This window comes from Daphnia pulicaria, chromosome 1, assembly GCF_021234035.1.
Source record: "Daphnia pulicaria isolate SC F1-1A chromosome 1, SC_F0-13Bv2, whole genome shotgun sequence".
Lineage (NCBI taxonomy): Eukaryota > Metazoa > Arthropoda > Branchiopoda > Diplostraca > Daphniidae > Daphnia > Daphnia pulicaria.
In genome coordinates, this window is record NC_060913.1 from 42,305,599 (window position 1) to 42,324,516 (window position 18,918).

Consider the following 18,918-nt stretch of genomic DNA (forward strand, 5'->3'; position numbering starts at 1 on the left):
TCGTGATTGAAAAAAAATTTCAAGAAATTTGTTATTGAAAACAAACTATTCATCGCCAACGACATCCCGTATTCCCAAGCGGTCACCCTTCCAAGTACTAACGGGACTCGACGTAACTTAACTTCTGGGAGCTGACGAGACCAGGTGCGTTCTACGTGATATGGCCGTTGACATTCAAAAATGAAAATTTACCCTCCCAGTCCCAATGGATGAATAGAAAATTACTTCAAAGTGATTGAAATGTTTGTTCATTGAATTCGGACTGGTAATCATCGCGAATAAAAAAACGCGATAAACTTTGAAAAACTCTCAATGGAATTCATCCAGAATCATTCCTATAGATGAATTGAACCTATCCCTGTGTCATTGAAATTTTTGATCTACGAATTTGGACTGGTAACCATCGTGATTGAAAAAAAATTTCAAGAAATTTGTTATTGAAAACAAACTATTCATCGCCAACGACATCCCGTATTCCCAAGCGGTCACCCTTCCAAGTACTAACGGGACTCGACGTAACTTAACTTCTGGGAGCTGACGAGACCAGGTGCGTTCTACGTGATATGGCCGTTGACATTCAAAAATGAAAATTTACCCTCCCAGTCCCAATGGATGAATAGAAAATACTTCAAAGTGATTGAAATGTTTGTTCATTGAATTCGGACTGGTAATCATCGCGAATAATAAAACGCGATAAACTTTGAAAAACTCTCAATGGAATTCATCCAGAATCATTCCTATAGATGAATTGAACCTATCCCAGTGTCATTGAAATTTTTGATCTACGAATTTGGACTGGTAACCATCGTGATTGAAAAAAAATTTCAAGAAATTTGTTATTGAAAACAAACTATTCATCGCCAACGACATCCCGTATTCCCAAGCGGTAACCCTTCCAAGTACTAACGGGACTCGACGTAACTTAACTTCTGGGAGCTGACGAGACCAGGTGCGTTCTACGTGATATGGCCGTTGACATTCAAAAATGAAAATTTACCCTCCCAGTCCCAATGGATGAATAGAAAATTACTTCAAAGTGATTGAAATGTTTGTTCATTGAATTCGGACTGGTAATCATCGCGAATAAAAAAACGCGATAAACTTTGAAAAACTCTCAATGGAATTCATCCAGAATCATTCCTATAGATGAATTGAACCTATCCCTGTGTCATTGAAATTTTTGATCTACGAATTTGGACTGGTAACCATCGTGATTGAAAAAAAATTTCAAGAAATTTGTTATTGAAAACAAACTATTCATCGCCAACGACATCCCGTATTCCCAAGCGGTCACCCTTCCAAGTACTAACGGGACTCGACGTAACTTAACTTCTGGGAGCTGACGAGACCAGGTGCGTTCTACGTGATATGGCCGTTGACATTCAAAAATGAAAATTTACCCTCCCAGTCCCAATGGATGAATAGAAAATCACTTCAAAGTGATAGAAATGTTTGTTCATTGAATTTGGACTGGTAACCATCGCGAATAAAAAAACGCGATAAACTTTGAAAAACTCTCAATGGAATTCATCCAGAATCATTCCTATAGATGAATTGAACCTATCCCTGTGTCATTGAAATTTTTGATCTACGAATTTGGACTGGTAACCATCGTGATTGAAAAAAAATTTCAAGAAATTTGTTATTGAAAACAAACTATTCATCGCCAACGACATCCCGTATTCCCAAGCGGTCACCCTTCCAAGTACTAACGGGACTCGACGTAACTTAACTTCTGGGAGCTGACGAGACCAGGTGCGTTCTACGTGATATGGCCGTTGACATTCAAAAATGAAAATTTACCCTCCCAGTCCCAATGGATGAATAGAAAATCACTTCAAAGTGATAGAAATGTTTGTTCATTGAATTTGGACTGGTAACCATCGCGAATAAAAAAACGCGATAAACTTTGAAAAACTCTCAATGGAATTCATCCAGAATCATTCCTATAGATGAATTGAACCTATCCCTGTGTCATTGAAATTTTTGATCTACGAATTTGGACTGGTAACCATCGTGATTGAAAAAAAATTTCAAGAAATTTGTTATTGAAAACAAACTATTCATCGCCAACGACATCCCGTATTCCCAAGCGGTCACCCTTCCAAGTACTAACGGGACTCGACGTAACTTAACTTCTGGGAGCTGACGAGACCAGGTGCGTTCTACGTGATATGGCCGTTGACATTCAAAAATAAAAATTTACCCTCCCAGTCCCAATGGATGAATAGAAAATTACTTCAAAGTGATTGAAATGTTTGTTCATTGAATTCGGACTGGTAATTATCGCGAATAAAAAAAACGCGATAAACTTTGAAAAACTCTCAATGGAATTCATCCAGAATCATTCCTATAGATGAATTGAACCTATCCCTGTGTCATTGAAATTTTTGATCTACGAATTTGGACTGGTAACCATCGTGATTGAAAAAAAATTTCAAGAAATTTGTTATTGAAAACAAACTATTCATCGCCAACGACATTCCGTATTCCCAAGCGGTCACCCTTCCAAGTACTAACGGGACTCGACGTAACTTAACTTCTGGGAGATGACGAGACCAGGTGCGTTCTACGTGATATGGCCGTTGACATTCAAAAATGAAAATTTACCCTCCCAGTCCCAATGGATGAATAGAAAATCACTTCAAAGTGATAGAAATGTTTGTTCATTGAATTTGGACTGGTAACCATCGCGAATAAAAAAACGCGATAAACTTTGAAAAACTCTCAATGGAATTCATCCAGAATCATTCCTATAGATGAATTGAACCTATCCCTGTGTCATTGAAATTTTTTATCTACGAATTTGGACTGGTAACCATCGTGATTGAAAAAAAATTTCAAGAAATTTGTTATTGAAAACAAACTATTCATCGCCAACGACATCCCGTATTCCCAAGCGGTCACCCTTCCAAGTACTAACGGGACTCGACGTAACTTAACTTCTGGGAGCTGACGAGACCAGGTGCGTTCTACGTGATATGGCCGTTGACATTCAAAAATAAAAATTTACCCTCCCAGTCCCAATGGATGAATAGAAAATTACTTCAAAGTGATTGAAATGTTTGTTCATTGAATTCGGACTGGTAATTATCGCGAATAAAAAAAACGCGATAAACTTTGAAAAACTCTCAATGGAATTCATCCAGAATCATTCCTATAGATGAATTGAACCTATCCCTGTGTCATTGAAATTTTTGATCTACGAATTTGGACTGGTAACCATCGTGATTGAAAAAAAATTTCAAGAAATTTGTTATTGAAAACAAACTATTCATCGCCAACGACATTCCGTATTCCCAAGCGGTCACCCTTCCAAGTACTAACGGGACTCGACGTAACTTAACTTCTGGGAGATGACGAGACCAGGTGCGTTCTACGTGATATGGCCGTTGACATTCAAAAATGAAAATTTACCCTCCCAGTCCCAATGGATGAATAGAAAATCACTTCAAAGTGATAGAAATGTTTGTTCATTGAATTTGGACTGGTAACCATCGCGAATAAAAAAACGCGATAAACTTTGAAAAACTCTCAATGGAATTCATCCAGAATCATTCCTATAGATGAATTGAACCTATCCCTGTGTCATTGAAATTTTTTATCTACGAATTTGGACTGGTAACCATCGTGATTGAAAAAAAATTTCAAGAAATTTGTTATTGAAAACAAACTATTCATCGCCAACGACATCCCGTATTCCCAAGCGGTCACCCTTCCAAGTACTAACGGGACTCGACGTAACTTAACTTCTGGGAGCTGACGAGACCAGGTGCGTTCTACGTGATATGGCCGTTGACATTCAAAAATAAAAATTTACCCTCCCAGTCCCAATGGATGAATAGAAAATTACTTCAAAGTGATTGAAATGTTTGTTCATTGAATTCGGACTGGTAATTATCGCGAATAAAAAAAACGCGATAAACTTTGAAAAACTCTCAATGGAATTCATCCAGAATCATTCCTATAGATGAATTGAACCTATCCCTGTGTCATTGAAATTTTTGATCTACGAATTTGGACTGGTAACCATCGTGATTTAAAAAAAATTTCAAGAAATTTGTTATTGAAAACAAACTATTCATCGCCAACGACATCCCGTATTCCCAAGCGGTCACCCTTCCAAGTACTAACGGAACTCGACGTAACTTAACTTCTGGGAGCTGACGAGACCAGGTGCGTTCTACGTGATATGGCCGTTGACATTCAAAAATGAAAATTTACCCTCCCAGTCCCAATGGATGAATAGAAAATCACTTCAAAGTGATAGAAATGTTTGTTCATTGAATTTGGACTGGTAACCATCGCGAATAAAAAAACGCGATAAACTTTGAAAAACTCTCAATGGAATTCATCCAGAATCATTCCTATAGATGAATTGAACCTATCCCTGTGTCATTGAAATTTTTGATCTACGAATTTGGACTGGTAACCATCGTGATTGAAAAAAAATTTCAAGAAATTTGTTATTGAAAACAAACTATTCATCGCCAACGACATCCCGTATTCCCAAGCGGTCACCCTTCCAAGTACTAACGGGACTCGACGTAACTTAACTTCTGGGAGCTGACGAGACCAGGTGCGTTCTACGTGATATGGCCGTTGACATTCAAGAATGAAAATTTACCCTCCCAGTCCCAATGGATGAATAGAAAATCACTTCAAAGTGATTGAAATGTTTGTTCATTGAATTCGAACTGGTAACCATCGCGAATAAAAAAACGCGATAAACTTTGAAAAACTCTCAATGGAATTCATCCAGAATCATTCCTATAGATGAATTGAACCTATCCCTGTGTCATTGAAATTTTTGATCTACGAATTTGGACTGGTAACCATCGTGATTGAAAAAAAATTTCAAGAAATTTGTTATTGAAAACAAACTATTCATCGCCAACGACATCCCGTATTCCCAAGCGGTCACCCTTCCAAGTACTAACGGGACTCGACGTAACTTAACTTCTGGGAGCTGACGAGACCAGGTGCGTTCTACGTGATATGGCCGTTTACATTTAAGAATGAAAATTTACCCTCCCAGTCCCAATGGATGAATAGAAAATCACTTCAAAGTGATAGAAATGTTTGTTCATTGAACTCGAACTGGTAACCATCGCGAATAAAAAAACGCGATAAACTTTGAAAAACTCTCAATGGAATTCATCCAGAATCATTCCTATAGATGAATTGAACCTATCCCTGTGTCATTGAAATTTTTGATCTACGAATTTGGACTGGTAACCATCGTGATTGAAAAAAAATTTCAAGAAATTTGTTATTGAAAACAAACTATTCATCGCCAACGACATCCCGTATTCCCAAGCGGTCACCCTTCCAAGTACTAACGGGACTCGACGTAACTTAACTTCTGGGAGCTGACGAGACCAGGTGCGTTCTACGTGATATGGCCGTTGACATTCAAGAATGAAAATTTACCCTCCCAGTCCCAATGGATGAATAGAAAATCACTTCAAAGTGATTGAAATGTTTGTTCATTGAATTCGAACTGGTAACCATCGCGAATAAAAAAACGCGATAAACTTTGAAAAACTCTCAATGGAATTCATCCAGAATCATTCCTATAGATGAATTGAACCCATCCCTGTGTCATTGAAATTTTTGATCTACGAATTTGGACTGGTAACCATCGTGATTGAAAAAAAATTTCAAGAAATTTGTTATTGAAAACAAACTATTCATCGCCAACGACATCCCGTATTCCCAAGCGGTCACCCTTCCAAGTACTAACGGGACTCGACGTAACTTAACTTCTGGGAGCTGACGAGACCAGGTGCGTTCTACGTGATATGGCCGTTGACATTCAAGAATGAAAATTTACCCTCCCAGTCCCAATGGATGAATAGAAAATCACTTCAAAGTGATTGAAATGTTTGTTCATTGAATTCGAACTGGTAACCATCGCGAATAAAAAAACGCGATAAACTTTGAAAAACTCTCAATGGAATTCATCCAGAATCATTCCTATAGATGAATTGAACCCATCCCTGTGTCATTGAAATTTTTGATCTACGAATTTGGACTGGTAACCATCGTGATTGAAAAAAAATTTCAAGAAATTTGTTATTGAAAACAAACTAATCATCGCCAACGACATCCCGTATTCCCAAGCGGTCACCCTTCCAAGTACTAACGGGACTCGACGTAACTTAACTTCGGGGAGCTGACGAGACCAGGTGCGTTCTACGTGATATGGCCGTTGACATTCAAGAATGAAAATTTACCCTCCCAGTCCCAATGGATGAATAGAAAATCACTTCAAAGTGATTGAAATGTTTGTTCATTGAATTCGGACTGGTAACCATCGCGAATAAATAAACGCGATCAACTTTGAAAAACTCTCAATGGAATTCATCCAGAATCATTCCTATAGATGAATTGAACCCATCCCTGTGTCATTGAAATTTTTGATCTACGAATTTGGACTGGTAACCATCGTGATTGAAAAAAAATTTCAAGAAATTTGTTATTGAAAACAAACTATTCATCGCCAACGACATCCCGTATTCCCAAGCGGTCACCCTTCCAAGTACTAACGGGACTCGACGTAACTTAACTTCTGGGAGCTGACGAGACCAGGTGCGTTCTACGTGATATGGCCGTTGACATTCAAGAATGAAAATTTACCCTCCCAGTCCCAATGGATGAATAGAAAATCACTTCAAAGTGATTGAAATGTTTGTTCATTGAATTCGAACTGGTAACCATCGCGAATAAAAAAACGCGATAAACTTTGAAAAACTCTCAATGGAATTCATCCAGAATCATTCCTATAGATGAATTGAACCCATCCCTGTGTCATTGAAATTTTTGATCTACGAATTTGGACTGGTAACCATCGTGATTGAAAAAAAATTTCAAGAAATTTGTTATTGAAAACAAACTATTCATCGCCAACGACATCCCGTATTCCCAAGCGGTCACCCTTCCAAGTACTAACGGGACTCGACGTAACTTAACTTCTGGGAGCTGACGAGACCAGGTGCGTTCTACGTGATATGGCCGTTGACATTCAAGAATGAAAATTTACCCTCCCAGTCCCAATGGATGAATAGAAAATCACTTCAAAGTGATTGAAATGTTTGTTCATTGAATTCGAACTGGTAACCATCGCGAATAAAAAAACGCGATAAACTTTGAAAAACTCTCAATGGAATTCATCCAGAATCATTCCTATAGATGAATTGAACCCATCCCTGTGTCATTGAAATTTTTGATCTACGAATTTGGACTGGTAACCATCGTGATTGAAAAAAAATTTCAAGAAATTTGTTATTGAAAACAAACTAATCATCGCCAACGACATCCCGTATTCCCAAGCGGTCACCCTTCCAAGTACTAACGGGACTCGACGTAACTTAACTTCGGGGAGCTGACGAGACCAGGTGCGTTCTACGTGATATGGCCGTTGACATTCAAGAATGAAAATTTACCCTCCCAGTCCCAATGGATGAATAGAAAATCACTTCAAAGTGATTGAAATGTTTGTTCATTGAATTCGGACTGGTAACCATCGCGAATAAATAAACGCGATCAACTTTGAAAAACTCTCAATGGAATTCATCCAGAATCATTCCTATAGATGAATTGAACCCATCCCTGTGTCATTGAAATTTTTGATCTACGAATTTGGACTGGTAACCATCGTGATTGAAAAAAAATTTCAAGAAATTTGTTATTGAAAACAAACTATTCATCGCCAACGACATCCCGTATTCCCAAGCGGTCACCCTTCCAAGTACTAACGGGACTCGACGTAACTTAACTTCTGGGAGCTGACGAGACCAGGTGCGTTCTACGTGATATGTCCGTTGACATTCAAAAATGAAAATTTACCCTCCCAGTCCCAATGGATGAATAGAAAATTACTTCAAAGTGATTGAAATGTTTGTTCATTGAATTCGGACTGGTAATCATCGCGAATAAAAAAACGCGATAAACTTTGAAAAACTCTCAATGGAATTCATCCAGAATCATTCCTATAGATGAATTGAACCTATCCCTGTGTCATTGAAATTTTTGATCTACGAATTTGGACTGGTAACCATCGTGATTGAAAAAAAATTTCAAGAAATTTGTTATTGAAAACAAACTCTTCATCGCCAACGACATCCCGTATTCCCAAGCGGTCACCCTTCCAAGTACTAACGGGACTCGACGTAACTTAACTTCTGGGAGCTGACGAGACCAGGTGCGTTCTACGTGATATGGCCGTTGACATTCAAGAATGAAAATTTACCCTCCCAGTCCCAATGGATGAATAGAAAATCACTTCAAAGTGATTGAAATGTTTGTTCATTGAATTCGAACTGGTAACCATCGCGAATAAAAAAACGCGATAAACTTTGAAAAACTCTCAATGGAATTCATCCAGAATCATTCCTATAGATGAATTGAACCTATCCCTGTGTCATTGAAATTTTTGATCTACGAATTTGGACTGGTAACCATCGTGATTGAAAAAAAATTTCAAGAAATTTGTTATTGAAAACAAACTATTCATCTCCAACGACATCCCGTATTCCCAAGCGGTCACCCTTCCAAGTACTAACGGGAATCGACGTAACTTAACTTCTGGGAGCTGACGAGACCAGGTGCGTTCTACGTGATATGACCGTTGGCATTCAAAAATGAAAATTTACCCTCCCAGTCCCAATGGATGAATAGAAAATTACTTCAAAGTGATTGAAATGTTTGTTCATTGAATTCGGACTGGTAATCATCGCGAATAAAAAAACGCGATAAACTTTGAAAAACTCTCAATGGAATTCATCCAGAATCATTCCTATAGATGAATTGAACCTATCCCTGTGTCATTGAAATTTTTGATCTACGAATTTGGACTGGTAACCATCGTGATTGAAAAAAAATTTCAAGAAATTTGTTATTGAAAACAAACTATTCATCGCCAACGACATCCCGTATTCCCAAGCGGTCACCCTTCCAAGTACTAACGGGACTCGACGTAACTTAACTTCTGGGAGCTGACGAGACCAGGTGCGTTCTACGTGATATGGCCGTTGACATTCAAAACTGAAAATTTACCCTCCCAGTCCCAATGGATGAATAGAAAATCACTTCAAAGTGATATAAATGTTTGTTCATTGAATTTGGACTGGTAACCATCGCGAATAAAAAAACGCGATAAACTTTGAAAAACTCTCAATGAAATTCATCCAGAATCATTCCTATAGATGAATTGAACCTATCCCTGTGTCATTGAAATTTTTGATCTACGAATTTGGACTGGTAACCATCGTGATTTAAAAAAAATTTCAAGAAATTTGTTATTGAAAACAAACTATTCATCGCCAACGACATCCCGTATTCCCAAGCGGTCACCCTTCCAAGTACTAACGGGACTATACGTAACTTAACTTCTGGGAGCTGACGAGACCAGGTGCGTTCTACGTGATATGGCCGTTGACATTCAAAAATGAAAATTTACCCTCCCAGTCCCAATGGATGAATAGAAAATCACTTCAAAGTGATATAAATGTTTGTTCATTGAATTTGGACTGGTAACCATCGCGAATAAAAAAACGCGATAAACTTTGAAAAACTCTCAATGGAATTCATCCAGAATCATTCCTATAGATGAATTGAACCTATCCCTGTGTCATTGAAATTTTTGATCTACGAATTTGGACTGGTAACCATCGTGATTGAAAAAAAATTTAAAGAAATTTGTTATTGAAAACAAACTATTCATCGCCAACGACATCCCGTATTCCCAAGCGGTCACCCTTCCAAGTACTAACGGGACTCGACGTAACTTAACTTCTGGGAGCTGACGAGACCAGGTGCGTTCTACGTGATATGGCCGTTGACATTCAAAACTGAAAATTTACCCTCCCAGTCCCAATGGATGAATAGAAAATTACTTCAAAGTGATTGAAATGTTTGTTCATTGAATTCGGACTGGTAATCATCGCGAATAAAAAAAACGCGATAAACTTTGAAAAACTCTCAATGGAATTCATCCAGAATCATTCCTATAGATGAATTGAACCTATCCCTGTGTCATTGAAATTTTTGATCTACGAATTTGGACTGGTAACCATCGTGATTGAAAAAAAATTTCAAGAAATTTGTTATTGAAAACAAACTATTCATCGCCAACGACATTCCGTATTCCCAAGCGGTCACCCTTCCAAGTACTAACGGGACTCGACGTAACTTAACTTCTGGGAGCTGACGAGACCAGGTGCGTTCTACGTGATATGGCCGTTGACATTCAAAAATGAAAATTTACCCTCCCAGTCCCAATGGATGAATAGAAAATTACTTCAAAGTGATTGAAATGTTTGTTCATTGAATTCGAACTGGTAATCATCGCGAATAAAAAAACGCGATAAACTTTGAAAAACTCTCAATGGAATTCATCCAGAATCATTCCTATAGATGAATTGAACCTATCCCTGTGTCATTGAAATTTTTGATCTACGAATTTGGACTGGTAACCATCGTGATTGAAAAAAAATTTCAAGAAATTTGTTATTGAAAACAAACTCTTCATCGCCAACGACATCCCGTATTCCCAAGCGGTCACCCTTCCAAGTACTAACGGGACTCGACGTAACTTAACTTCTGGGAGCTGACGAGACCAGGTGCGTTCTACGTGATATGGCCGTTGACATTCAAAAATGAAAATTTACCCTCCCAGTCCCAATGGATGAATAGAAAATCACTTCAAAGTGATTGAAATGTTTGTTCATTGAATTTGGACTGGTAACCATCGCGAATAAAAAAACGCGATAAACTTTGAAAAACTCTCAATGAAATTCATCCAGAATCATTCCTATAGATGAATTGAACCTATCCCTGTGTCATTGAAATTTTTGATCTACGAATTTGGACTGGTAACCATCGTGATTGAAAAAAAATTTCAAGAAATTTGTTATTGAAAACAAACTATTCATCGCCAACGACATCCCGTATTCCCAAGCGGTCACCCTTCCAAGTACTAACGGGACTCGACGTAACTTAACTTCTGGGAGCTGACGAGACCAGGTGCGTTCTACGTGATATGGCCGTTGACATTCAAAAATGAAAATTTACCCTCCCAGTCCCAATGGATGAATAGAAAATCACTTCAAAGTGATATAAATGTTTGTTCATTGAATTTGGACTGGTAACCATCGCGAATAAAAAAACGCGATAAACTTTGAAAAATTCTCAATGAAATTCATCCAGAATCATTCCTATAGATGAATTGAACCTATCCCTGTGTCATTGAAATTTTTGATCTACGAATTTGGACTGGTAACCATCGTGATTGAAAAAAAATTTCAAGAAATTTGTTATTGAAAACAAACTATTCATCGCCAACGACATCCCGTATTCCCAAGCGGTAACCCTTCCAAGTACTAACGGGACTCGACGTAACTTAACTTCTGGGAGCTGACGAGACCAGGTGCGTTCTACGTGATATGACCGTTGACATTCAAAAATGAAAATTTACCCTCCCAGTCCCAATGGATGAATAGAAAATTACTTCAAAGTGATTGAAATGTTTGTTCATTGAATTCGGACTGGTAATCATCGCGAATAAAAAAACGCGATAAACTTTGAAAAACTCTCAATGGAATTCATCCAGAATCATTCCTATAGATGAATTGAACCTATCCCTTTGTCATTGAAATTTTTGATCTACGAATTTGGACTGGTAACCATCGTGATTGAAAAAAAATTTCAAGAAATTTGTTATTGAAAACAAACTATTCATCGCCAACGACATCCCGTATTCCCAAGCGGTCACCCTTCCAAGTACTAACGGGACTCGACGTAACTTAACTTCTGGGAGCTGACGAGACCAGGTGCGTTCTACGTGATATGGCCGTTGACATTCAAAAATGAAAATTTACCCTCCCAGTCCCAATGGATGAATAGAAAATCACTTCAAAGTGATAGAAATGTTTGTTCATTGAATTTGGACTGGTAACCATCGCGAATAAAAAAACGCGATAAACTTTGAAAAACTCTCAATGAAATTCATCCAGAATCATTCCTATAGATGAATTGAACCTATCCCTGTGTCATTGAAATTTTTGATCTACGAATTTGGACTGGTAACCATCGTGATTGAAAAAAAATTTCAAGAAATTTGTTATTGAAAACAAACTATTCATCGCCAACGACATCCCGTATTCCCAAGCGGTCACCCTTCCAAGTACTAACGGGACTCGACGTAACTTAACTTCTGGGAGCTGACGAGACCAGGTGCGTTCTACGTGATATGGCCGTTGACATTCAAAAATGAAAATTTACCCTCCCAGTCCCAATGGATGAATAGAAAATCACTTCAAAGTGATATAAATGTTTGTTCATTGAATTTGGACTGGTAACCATCGCGAATAAAAAAACGCGATAAACTTTGAAAAACTCTCAATGAAATTCATCCAGAATCATTCCTATAGATGAATTGAACCTATCCCTGTGTCATTGAAATTTTTGATCTACGAATTTGGACTGGTAACCATCGTGATTGAAAAAAAATTTCAAGAAATTTGTTATTGAAAACAAACTATTCATCGCCAACGACATCCCGTATTCCCAAGCGGTCACCCTTCCAAGTACTAACGGGACTCGACGTAACTTAACTTCTGGGAGCTGACGAGACCAGGTGCGTTCTACGTGATATGGCCGTTGACATTCAAAAATGAAAATTTACCCTCCCAGTCCCAATGGATGAATAGAAAATCACTTCAAAGTGATATAAATGTTTGTTCATTGAATTTGGACTGGTAACCATCGCGAATAAAAAAACGCGATAAACTTTGAAAAACTCTCAATGAAATTCATCCAGAATCATTCCTATAGATGAATTGAACCTATCCCTGTGTCATTGAAATTTTTGATCTACGAATTTGGACTGGTAACCATCGTGATTGAAAAAAAATTTCAAGAAATTTGTTATTGAAAACAAACTATTCATCGCCAACGACATCCCGTATTCCCAAGCGGTAACCCTTCCAAGTACTAACGGGACTCGACGTAACTTAACTTCTGGGAGCTGACGAGACCAGGTGCGTTCTACGTGATATGACCGTTGACATTCAAAAATGAAAATTTACCCTCCCAGTCCCAATGGATGAATAGAAAATTACTTCAAAGTGATTGAAATGTTTGTTCATTGAATTCGGACTGGTAATCATCGCGAATAAAAAAACGCGATAAACTTTGAAAAACTCTCAATGGAATTCATCCAGAATCATTCCTATAGATGAATTGAACCTATCCCTTTGTCATTGAAATTTTTGATCTACGAATTTGGACTGGTAACCATCGTGATTGAAAAAAAATTTCAAGAAATTTGTTATTGAAAACAAACTATTCATCGCCAACGACATCCCGTATTCCCAAGCGGTCACCCTTCCAAGTACTAACGGGACTCGACGTAACTTAACTTCTGGGAGCTGACGAGACCAGGTGCGTTCTACGTGATATGGCCGTTGACATTCAAAAATGAAAATTTACCCTCCCAGTCCCAATGGATGAATAGAAAATCACTTCAAAGTGATAGAAATGTTTGTTCATTGAATTTGGACTGGTAACCATCGCGAATAAAAAAACGCGATAAACTTTGAAAAACTCTCAATGGAATTCATCCAGAATCATTCCTATAGATGAATTGAACCTATCCCTGTGTCATTGAAATTTTTGATCTACGAATTTGGACTGGTAACCATCGTGATTGAAAAAAAATTTCAAGAAATTTGTTATTGAAAACAAACTATTCATCGCCAACGACATCCCGTATTCCCAAGCGGTCACCCTTCCAAGTACTAACGGGACTCGACGTAACTTAACTTCTGGGAGCTGACGAGACCAGGTGCGTTCTACGTGATATGGCCGTTGACATTCAAAACTGAAAATTTACCCTCCCAGTCCCAATGGATGAATAGAAAATTACTTCAAAGTGATTGAAATGTTTGTTCATTGAATTCGGACTGGTAACCATCGCGAATAAAAAAACGCGATAAACTTTGAAAAACTCTCAATGAAATTCATCCAGAATCATTCCTATAGATGAATTGAACCTATCCCTGTGTCATTGAAATTTTTGATCTACGAATTTGGACTGGTTACCATCGTGATTGAAAAAAAATTTCAAGAAATTTGTTATTGAAAACAAACTATTCATCGCCAACGACATCCCGTATTCCAAAGCGGTCACCCTTCCAAGTACTAACGGGACTCGACGTAACTTAACTTCTGGGAGCTGACGAGACCAGGTGCGTTCTACGTGATATGGCCGTTGACATTCAAAAATGAAAATTTACCCTCCCAGTCCCAATGGATGAATAGAAAATCACTTCAAAGTGATATAAATGTTTGTTCATTGAATTTGGACTGGTAACCATCGCGAATAAAAAAACGCGATAAACTTTGAAAAACTCTCAATGAAATTCATCCAGAATCATTCCTATAGATGAATTGAACCTATCCCTGTGTCATTGAAATTTTTGATCTACGAATTTGGACTGGTAACCATCGTGATTGAAAAAAAATTTCAAGAAATTTGTTATTGAAAACAAACTATTCATCGCCAACGACATCCCGTATTCCCAAGCGGTCACCCTTCCAAGTACTAACGGGACTCGACGTAACTTAACTTCTGGGAGCTGACGAGACCAGGTGCGTTCTACGTGATATGGCCGTTGACATTCAAAAATGAAAATTTACCCTCCCAGTCCCAATGGATGAATAGAAAATCACTTCAAAGTGATATAAATGTTTGTTCATTGAATTTGGACTGGTAACCATCGCGAATAAAAAAACGCGATAAACTTTGAAAAACTCTCAATGAAATTCATCCAGAATCATTCCTATAGATGAATTGAACCTATCCCTGTGTCATTGAAATTTTTGATCTACGAATTTGGACTGGTAACCATCGTGATTGAAAAAAAATTTCAAGAAATTTGTTATTGAAAACAAACTATTCATCGCCAACGACATCCCGTATTCCCAAGCGGTCACCCTTCCAAGTACTAACGGGACTCGACGTAACTTAACTTCTGGGAGCTGACGAGACCAGGTGCGTTCTACGTGATATGACCGTTGACATTCAAAAATGAAAATTTACCCTCCCAGTCCCAATGGATGAATAGAAAATTACTTCAAAGTGATTGAAATGTTTGTTCATTGAATTCGGACTGGTAATCATCGCGAATAAAAAAACGCGATAAACTTTGAAAAACTCTCAATGGAATTCATCCAGAATCATTCCTATAGATGAATTGAACCTATCCCTTTGTCATTGAAATTTTTGATCTACGAATTTGGACTGGTAACCATCGTGATTGAAAAAAAATTTCAAGAAATTTGTTATTGAAAACAAACTATTCATCGCCAACGACATCCCGTATTCCCAAGCGGTCACCCTTCCAAGTACTAACGGGACTCGACGTAACTTAACTTCTGGGAGCTGACGAGACCAGGTGCGTTCTACGTGATATGGCCGTTGACATTCAAAAATGAAAATTTACCCTCCCAGTCCCAATGGATGAATAGAAAATCACTTCAAAGTGATAGAAATGTTTGTTCATTGAATTTGGACTGGTAACCATCGCGAATAAAAAAACGCGATAAACTTTGAAAAACTCTCAATGAAATTCATCCAGAATCATTCCTATAGATGAATTGAACCTATCCCTGTGTCATTGAAATTTTTGATCTACGAATTTGGACTGGTAACCATCGTGATTGAAAAAAAATTTCAAGAAATTTGTTATTGAAAACAAACTATTCATCGCCAACGACATCCCGTATTCCCAAGCGGTCACCCTTCCAAGTACTAACGGGACTCGACGTAACTTAACTTCTGGGAGCTGACGAGACCAGGTGCGTTCTACGTGATATGGCCGTTGACATTCAAAAATGAAAATTTACCCTCCCAGTCCCAATGGATGAATAGAAAATCACTTCAAAGTGATATAAATGTTTGTTCATTGAATTTGGACTGGTAACCATCGCGAATAAAAAAACGCGATAAACTTTGAAAAACTCTCAATGAAATTCATCCAGAATCATTCCTATAGATGAATTGAACCTATCCCTGTGTCATTGAAATTTTTGATCTACGAATTTGGACTGGTAACCATCGTGATTGAAAAAAAATTTCAAGAAATTTGTTATTGAAAACAAACTATTCATCGCCAACGACATCCCGTATTCCCAAGCGGTAACCCTTCCAAGTACTAACGGGACTCGACGTAACTTAACTTCTGGGAGCTGACGAGACCAGGTGCGTTCTACGTGATATGACCGTTGACATTCAAAAATGAAAATTTACCCTCCCAGTCCCAATGGATGAATAGAAAATTACTTCAAAGTGATTGAAATGTTTGTTCATTGAATTCGGACTGGTAATCATCGCGAATAAAAAAACGCGATAAACTTTGAAAAACTCTCAATGGAATTCATCCAGAATCATTCCTATAGATGAATTGAACCTATCCCTTTGTCATTGAAATTTTTGATCTACGAATTTGGACTGGTAACCATCGTGATTGAAAAAAAATTTCAAGAAATTTGTTATTGAAAACAAACTATTCATCGCCAACGACATCCCGTATTCCCAAGCGGTCACCCTTCCAAGTACTAACGGGACTCGACGTAACTTAACTTCTGGGAGCTGACGAGACCAGGTGCGTTCTACGTGATATGGCCGTTGACATTCAAAAATGAAAATTTACCCTCCCAGTCCCAATGGATGAATAGAAAATCACTTCAAAGTGATAGAAATGTTTGTTCATTGAATTTGGACTGGTAACCATCGCGAATAAAAAAACGCGATAAACTTTGAAAAACTCTCAATGGAATTCATCCAGAATCATTCCTATAGATGAATTGAACCTATCCCTGTGTCATTGAAATTTTTGATCTACGAATTTGGACTGGTAACCATCGTGATTGAAAAAAAATTTCAAGAAATTTGTTATTGAAAACAAACTATTCATCGCCAACGACATCCCGTATTCCCAAGCGGTCACCCTTCCAAGTACTAACGGGACTCGACGTAACTTAACTTCTGGGAGCTGACGAGACCAGGTGCGTTCTACGTGATATGGCCGTTGACATTCAAAACTGAAAATTTACCCTCCCAGTCCCAATGGATGAATAGAAAATTACTTCAAAGTGATTGAAATGTTTGTTCATTGAATTCGGACTGGTAACCATCGCGAATAAAAAAACGCGATAAACTTTGAAAAACTCTCAATGAAATTCATCCAGAATCATTCCTATAGATGAATTGAACCTATCCCTGTGTCATTGAAATTTTTGATCTACGAATTTGGACTGGTTACCATCGTGATTGAAAAAAAATTTCAAGAAATTTGTTATTGAAAACAAACTATTCATCGCCAACGACATCCCGTATTCCAAAGCGGTCACCCTTCCAAGTACTAACGGGACTCGACGTAACTTAACTTCTGGGAGCTGACGAGACCAGGTGCGTTCTACGTGATATGGCCGTTGACATTCAAAAATGAAAATTTACCCTCCCAGTCCCAATGGATGAATAGAAAATCACTTCAAAGTGATATAAATGTTTGTTCATTGAATTTGGACTGGTAACCATCGCGAATAAAAAAACGCGATAAACTTTGAAAAACTCTCAATGAAATTCATCCAGAATCATTCCTATAGATGAATTGAACCTATCCCTGTGTCATTGAAATTTTTGATCTACGAATTTGGACTGGTAACCATCGTGATTGAAAAAAAATTTCAAGAAATTTGTTATTGAAAACAAACTATTCATCGCCAACGACATCCCGTATTCCCAAGCGGTCACCCTTCCAAGTACTAACGGGACTCGACGTAACTTAACTTCTGGGAGCTGACGAGACCAGGTGCGTTCTACGTGATATGGCCGTTGACATTCAAAAATGAAAATTTACCCTCCCAGTCCCAATGGATGAATAGAAAATCACTTCAAAGTGATATAAATGTTTGTTCATTGAATTTGGACTGGTAACCATCGCGAATAAAAAAACGCGATAAACTTTGAAAAACTCTCAATGAAATTCATCCAGAATCATTCCTATAGATGAATTGAACCTATCCCTGTGTCATTGAAATTTTTGATCTACGAATTTGGACTGGTAACCATCGTGATTGAAAAAAAATTTCAAGAAATTTGTTATTGAAAACAAACTATTCATCGCCAACGACATCCCGTATTCCCAAGCGGTCACCCTTCCAAGTACTAACGGGACTCGACGTAACTTAACTTCTGGGAGCTGACGAGACCAGGTGCGTTCTACGTGATATGACCGTTGACATTCAAAAATGAAAATTTACCCTCCCAGTCCCAATGGATGAATAGAAAATTACTTCAAAGTGATTGAAATGTTTGTTCATTGAATTCGGACTGGTAATCATCGCGAATAAAAAAACGCGATAAACTTTGAAAAACTCTCAATGGAATTCATCCAGAATCATTCCTATAGATGAATTGAACCTATCCCTTTGTCATTGAAATTTTTGATCTACGAATTTGGACTGGTAACCATCGTGATTGAAAAAAAATTTCAAGAAATTTGTTATTGAAAACAAACTATTCATCGCCAACGACATCCCGTATTCCCAAGCGGTCACCCTTCCAAGTACTAACGGGACTCGACGTAACTTAACTTCTGGGAGATGACGAGACCAGGTGCGTTCTACGTGATATGGCCGTTGACATTCAAAAATGAAAATTTACCCTCCCAGTCCCAATGGATGAATAGAAAATCACTTCAAAGTGATATAAATGTTTGTTCATTGAATTTGGACTGGTAACCATCGCGAATAAAAAAACGCGATAAACTTTGAAAAACTCTCAATGAAATTCATCCAGAATCATTCCTATAGATGAATTGAACCTATCCCTGTGTCATTGAAATTTTT

General features: G+C 37.9%; 47 pseudogenes; all 47 read right to left on the reverse strand.

Moving 5' to 3' along the window:
* Window positions 1-53: 53 nt before the first annotated feature.
* Window positions 54-172, reverse strand: LOC124323165 (annotated as a pseudogene).
* A 284-nt stretch (window positions 173-456) lies between these two features.
* Window positions 457-575, reverse strand: LOC124323166 (annotated as a pseudogene).
* A 283-nt stretch (window positions 576-858) lies between these two features.
* Window positions 859-977, reverse strand: LOC124321603 (annotated as a pseudogene).
* A 284-nt stretch (window positions 978-1,261) lies between these two features.
* Window positions 1,262-1,380, reverse strand: LOC124323168 (annotated as a pseudogene).
* Window positions 1,381-1,664: 284 nt separating this feature from the next.
* On the reverse strand, window positions 1,665-1,783 carry LOC124323169 (annotated as a pseudogene).
* Window positions 1,784-2,067: 284 nt separating this feature from the next.
* Window positions 2,068-2,186, reverse strand: LOC124323171 (annotated as a pseudogene).
* A 285-nt stretch (window positions 2,187-2,471) lies between these two features.
* Window positions 2,472-2,590, reverse strand: LOC124321927 (annotated as a pseudogene).
* A 284-nt stretch (window positions 2,591-2,874) lies between these two features.
* Window positions 2,875-2,993, reverse strand: LOC124323172 (annotated as a pseudogene).
* A 285-nt stretch (window positions 2,994-3,278) lies between these two features.
* LOC124321928 lies at window positions 3,279-3,397 on the reverse strand (annotated as a pseudogene).
* Window positions 3,398-3,681: 284 nt separating this feature from the next.
* LOC124323173 lies at window positions 3,682-3,800 on the reverse strand (annotated as a pseudogene).
* Window positions 3,801-4,085: 285 nt separating this feature from the next.
* On the reverse strand, window positions 4,086-4,204 carry LOC124321617 (annotated as a pseudogene).
* A 284-nt stretch (window positions 4,205-4,488) lies between these two features.
* LOC124323174 lies at window positions 4,489-4,607 on the reverse strand (annotated as a pseudogene).
* Window positions 4,608-4,891: 284 nt separating this feature from the next.
* Window positions 4,892-5,010, reverse strand: LOC124321650 (annotated as a pseudogene).
* A 284-nt stretch (window positions 5,011-5,294) lies between these two features.
* LOC124323175 lies at window positions 5,295-5,413 on the reverse strand (annotated as a pseudogene).
* Window positions 5,414-5,697: 284 nt separating this feature from the next.
* On the reverse strand, window positions 5,698-5,816 carry LOC124323176 (annotated as a pseudogene).
* A 284-nt stretch (window positions 5,817-6,100) lies between these two features.
* LOC124321693 lies at window positions 6,101-6,219 on the reverse strand (annotated as a pseudogene).
* Window positions 6,220-6,503: 284 nt separating this feature from the next.
* On the reverse strand, window positions 6,504-6,622 carry LOC124323177 (annotated as a pseudogene).
* A 284-nt stretch (window positions 6,623-6,906) lies between these two features.
* Window positions 6,907-7,025, reverse strand: LOC124323178 (annotated as a pseudogene).
* Window positions 7,026-7,309: 284 nt separating this feature from the next.
* LOC124321694 lies at window positions 7,310-7,428 on the reverse strand (annotated as a pseudogene).
* A 284-nt stretch (window positions 7,429-7,712) lies between these two features.
* Window positions 7,713-7,831, reverse strand: LOC124321753 (annotated as a pseudogene).
* Window positions 7,832-8,115: 284 nt separating this feature from the next.
* On the reverse strand, window positions 8,116-8,234 carry LOC124323180 (annotated as a pseudogene).
* A 284-nt stretch (window positions 8,235-8,518) lies between these two features.
* Window positions 8,519-8,637, reverse strand: LOC124321862 (annotated as a pseudogene).
* Window positions 8,638-8,921: 284 nt separating this feature from the next.
* On the reverse strand, window positions 8,922-9,040 carry LOC124323181 (annotated as a pseudogene).
* Window positions 9,041-9,324: 284 nt separating this feature from the next.
* LOC124321773 lies at window positions 9,325-9,443 on the reverse strand (annotated as a pseudogene).
* Window positions 9,444-9,727: 284 nt separating this feature from the next.
* On the reverse strand, window positions 9,728-9,846 carry LOC124323182 (annotated as a pseudogene).
* Window positions 9,847-10,131: 285 nt separating this feature from the next.
* LOC124321738 lies at window positions 10,132-10,250 on the reverse strand (annotated as a pseudogene).
* Window positions 10,251-10,534: 284 nt separating this feature from the next.
* Window positions 10,535-10,653, reverse strand: LOC124323183 (annotated as a pseudogene).
* Window positions 10,654-10,937: 284 nt separating this feature from the next.
* On the reverse strand, window positions 10,938-11,056 carry LOC124323184 (annotated as a pseudogene).
* A 284-nt stretch (window positions 11,057-11,340) lies between these two features.
* Window positions 11,341-11,459, reverse strand: LOC124321641 (annotated as a pseudogene).
* A 284-nt stretch (window positions 11,460-11,743) lies between these two features.
* On the reverse strand, window positions 11,744-11,862 carry LOC124323185 (annotated as a pseudogene).
* Window positions 11,863-12,146: 284 nt separating this feature from the next.
* Window positions 12,147-12,265, reverse strand: LOC124323187 (annotated as a pseudogene).
* Window positions 12,266-12,549: 284 nt separating this feature from the next.
* On the reverse strand, window positions 12,550-12,668 carry LOC124323188 (annotated as a pseudogene).
* A 284-nt stretch (window positions 12,669-12,952) lies between these two features.
* On the reverse strand, window positions 12,953-13,071 carry LOC124321643 (annotated as a pseudogene).
* Window positions 13,072-13,355: 284 nt separating this feature from the next.
* On the reverse strand, window positions 13,356-13,474 carry LOC124323189 (annotated as a pseudogene).
* A 284-nt stretch (window positions 13,475-13,758) lies between these two features.
* LOC124323190 lies at window positions 13,759-13,877 on the reverse strand (annotated as a pseudogene).
* A 284-nt stretch (window positions 13,878-14,161) lies between these two features.
* On the reverse strand, window positions 14,162-14,280 carry LOC124321632 (annotated as a pseudogene).
* A 284-nt stretch (window positions 14,281-14,564) lies between these two features.
* LOC124323192 lies at window positions 14,565-14,683 on the reverse strand (annotated as a pseudogene).
* A 284-nt stretch (window positions 14,684-14,967) lies between these two features.
* Window positions 14,968-15,086, reverse strand: LOC124321575 (annotated as a pseudogene).
* Window positions 15,087-15,370: 284 nt separating this feature from the next.
* On the reverse strand, window positions 15,371-15,489 carry LOC124323193 (annotated as a pseudogene).
* Window positions 15,490-15,773: 284 nt separating this feature from the next.
* On the reverse strand, window positions 15,774-15,892 carry LOC124323194 (annotated as a pseudogene).
* Window positions 15,893-16,176: 284 nt separating this feature from the next.
* On the reverse strand, window positions 16,177-16,295 carry LOC124321644 (annotated as a pseudogene).
* A 284-nt stretch (window positions 16,296-16,579) lies between these two features.
* LOC124323195 lies at window positions 16,580-16,698 on the reverse strand (annotated as a pseudogene).
* Window positions 16,699-16,982: 284 nt separating this feature from the next.
* On the reverse strand, window positions 16,983-17,101 carry LOC124323196 (annotated as a pseudogene).
* A 284-nt stretch (window positions 17,102-17,385) lies between these two features.
* LOC124321633 lies at window positions 17,386-17,504 on the reverse strand (annotated as a pseudogene).
* A 284-nt stretch (window positions 17,505-17,788) lies between these two features.
* On the reverse strand, window positions 17,789-17,907 carry LOC124323197 (annotated as a pseudogene).
* A 284-nt stretch (window positions 17,908-18,191) lies between these two features.
* On the reverse strand, window positions 18,192-18,310 carry LOC124321576 (annotated as a pseudogene).
* Window positions 18,311-18,594: 284 nt separating this feature from the next.
* On the reverse strand, window positions 18,595-18,713 carry LOC124321864 (annotated as a pseudogene).
* Window positions 18,714-18,918: the final 205 nt, after the last annotated feature.